The following is a 3,966-nucleotide window of genomic DNA, read 5'->3' on the forward strand; positions in this document are numbered from 1 at the left end:
AATTGTCTCCTATACAGAATAATTTAGAGAATACTTTATTAAATAAAAAAAAAAGAACAAATGTGTCATTATATTCAGATTTCTTGTCTATATTTTGATAATGAATCTTTTTTGAGAGTCACAAAATGTAATTGGAGCTTTGTTTGTAGACGTAGTGGGTGCTCAAATGTTGCCATGCTTCTGTGGCGTTAATCAGAGGACTCTGCAGAGGATTCAATCATATGAGATGAGAAGTGACACAATCAGTTTCAATTTCTTTTGAAAGGCAAACAATATGTACCAAAGATTTATTTCCTAATCCTCACCGCTGCACATTGGCCCAAATTCAGTTTATAAACATCCTATCTTTGTGTCAAATGATATTATCAGTGTTTTAATGCTCAGTTTATATCTTTTTGATGTTTTTTCTATAAGAGCAACCTGGAGATTGGATTTATTTCCACCTTAAGTAATGTTTTGTTAGTTTTAAATCAGGATAAGGTGCTGTTGTTCTTCCACTAAGATAAACAAAGACAGATTGTTTCAGTTGTAACTTCAGTGTCTTTGTATTTCATGTATTTGTGACTTAAAGACCCAATCTAGAATCTGACAACTTTTTTTATTTCTTTTTTTAACCTTACAGCTTTGTACGAAAGTGATATGCAGTGATAAAGATGACATCCTGCTTTTTAAAAACGAGGCTGAAATAAGTCCAGCTGTCATAAAGACTGGTTCACAGTTGGGTCTTTAAATCTCATGCAGGTGAACAAGTGCTACCTCATTTGTTTGTTGTATCTTCCTTTTTTGTTTGTTTCAGTGCAGAAGGATTGCTGCTCTTTCTCGTTAAAGGTGTTATGTTGGAATGATGTTCCTGTCCGATTATGTGAATTTGAAGGGATAAAGCACGGAGTGGATGTGACGCGCTCTCTGTTTTCTCCCTTTTCTGAGCCGTGGAGCGCTGTGGGTCATTTACAGTCTGACTCAGGGGGATCCACAGCCGCTTCCCCTCAAAAACACAGGTCTCAAGCTTTGAAATTGAATGTATCTTTTTGTAATTAGTATGTTATTTGATATTTTCTGTTATTGTTTTGTTATGTATTTGTCATAAAATTACAAGATGTTTTTTTTTTTTTCAAAATTGTTTAGAAAGAAGATTTTAGACAATTGCCTTATGAAAAAGTCTGATTCTCTGTTTAAATAAAATTACAAAAATCTCTGAGGTGTTTTTGTTTACATTGTTTTGAAATTGGCTTAGCTCTTTTATGTTTTTAGATTATTTGAATAGTCTTTAATGAAAATTGTGTTCTACACTTAAACTGCTACGATTTTGCTTGGTAGACTGTTTATATTTCAGGGGAAAATGTTTATTTTTCACATAAAAAAAGAAACATGGTTTTAAAATGAATGAAACATCACAAACGATGATCATGACTTATCTAACAGTGATCACAGTCAAATGTACTTTAATATAATTAATTTAGCAAAGGTGGGCGCACACGGACACTGAAAAATACTTTTGAAAGAAAGTGATAAGAAAGGATGCTAGAATATTGACTTTGAGTCTTAAATGACCTTTTTTTTTAAGCCTGAATTTAAATTTACTTCCTCTTAGCCATGATGAAAACAGTTCTATATTTAGACACTTTGCATTCAGAACACTTTTATTTAAATTGTTACTCACTGCAGAAGACAACAGAAAGATATCAGGTACTGAAGAAAAAACAGTTCTGCACAGTTGATACTTATAACTACGCAGAAATTTTAAATCACCTAAACTATTGAGGTCTCAATCTGTCGTTTTTCAGGCTTTCCAAAGGCATTTGAAGTTTTTGTTTAGATTTTGGCTGCCGATGTTCTCACTCGACGCGTAGAGGAAATAAAATTACAAAAGAAAATAGTAATGCACAGTGATTTGGCTAAGTAACTTTAATCTGATTAATGGATTTGAAATAGTTACTTGTTACTGGAAAAAAAAGTAACAAAAAAGCCACAGACAGTTTAAGTGAGAGAAGTGAATGAAATCCAGAGCTGATCATTTCACTTCCTGTTTTATTTTTCTTTACCAATAGAAAAGAAAAAATTACATTTATGCCCTGCTTCTGGAAAAAACATTTGCCCAGAGTGGTCCTGACCTGTGAGCATGAAGCTAACATTTACTGACATCTACTGGAGCTGCAGGTTAATAGCATGAAAACTGGTGATTTGAGCTACATTTCAAATAAATAGGCATTACTTCAAAAGAAAATCTATCAAACTCATTTTAGATATAATTTGTCACCTGTAGAGTAAAATGTCATAGACAGTTTTTTTTCCTATTAGTTTAGCTATTTAGCTAGCTTTAGATAAAGTTTCTGCTCTCACATACAGCACAAACGTGTCCAGGGTGGCGTCTTCTAATGCAGGAGCATCGGACTCATTTTTGTTTTGGGCCAAATCAAGATCATGAATGCTCTTAAAGGGTCAGTTGTACCAGAATATATTGATAGAAACCTGTTAACAAACTGTTAAAATATCAATGAATTCTTAAAATGATATAATAAAATTGAACATCATTTCAGTCCCCCTCCAGGATTTCACAATTGTTTTGTGATTTTTTTTTTTTTTGCAATGAAAATCAAATTTACAGTTTGTGGTACTAATTTGGAAATCTTTGCGATATTTGTGCTTATTTATCATGGTAAATGTGACATTTTATTACCGATTTTATAGATCGTGACATTAATCACGGCAGCTGTTTAGCACAAGTAAGAAAGCTTTTGACAATTTTCGAGGAAAATCTATCTGCAATAATCTCCCAATTATATATTAGAGAAGAAAAGTGCCGGGATTTATTGATTTTGCGTGAATTTTCATGATAATTTGCAAGAAACTGGAGGGATTAATTGATATAATTGGGCAATAAACAGATTAAAACTGCATTGATTTTATTAATAAAATATTATTTAAGCACATGTAGTGTTCAGTCTAGAACTTAGAGGGCCACATAAAAAACTACAGCGGACCGGATTTGGCCCACAAGTCTCGAGTTTGACACATGTGATCTAAAGCATAATCTGGAGTACATTCATTTGTATATTTTTTTTCTTTACCTGCATGTTATTAATGAAATCCCTTCATTAAAGTTGCTTACTTCAGTCATATTTTGAGAACATTGCAAGGATTTTAGCACAATTTGAACATAACACAGAGAAGAACCAGGATAGACTGGATAGGTGAAATCAATTACATAAAGATCTTGAGCTATTGCTGCTTGTTTCATATATTATGTCTTTCATCAACCAGTGATGTTACCTATAGATTAGAAGACTACACTCAGACATGTAAAGTTTAGGTTTTGCAGCTTTGTGAGAAGTTATTTATCATTAGGATTATAAATGCAGCTCGATTCTTGTTGTGATGTCATCAAGAATCAGCTTTTTTATTTGGTTTTGGCATTGAAAAATCCATACAACTTTACCCAGCCTCTATTTTCACAGTGGGCCTACATTTAGTTTGACAGATCACTACTGGGTGTATGTTTGACGAATCTTTATTTTAGGGTAATTTCAATGAAAAACTAACTATATGCCTGTAATTATTCGGTATGGAGAAATATAAAATATTAATTTAGCACATTCACATGCTAAATTACCCCAATTAGCTAGCTATTCGTGTAGTTTAAGTTGTTTGTGTTTTTGGGCGTATCTTAAACTGTGGAATAATTATAACTTGGTCTCTAAAGCTCAGGAAAGGTGCTGTTTTTCTGTCTAGAGCTCATATTAAACGACGTAAGCAGCCTTTTTCGTCACGCTTCCTTGTTTATGTTCTTTTCGCCGCCGCAAAATTTGCTTGCTATTGGCTTGCAGCGTCCTCGTTGAGCCAGTTTGGACGCCGCGCTGCCTCAAGGGAAATGTAGTTCTTTAGGTTTCAAGAACCACTATGTACCTCTCCAGGAATTCGACCCAAAAACTACATTTCCCAATAATGTTGGATCTGCAGTGAGCCGTT

The sequence above is a fragment of the Poecilia reticulata genome, linkage group LG3, assembly GCF_000633615.1.
Source record: "Poecilia reticulata strain Guanapo linkage group LG3, Guppy_female_1.0+MT, whole genome shotgun sequence".
Lineage (NCBI taxonomy): Eukaryota > Metazoa > Chordata > Actinopteri > Cyprinodontiformes > Poeciliidae > Poecilia > Poecilia reticulata.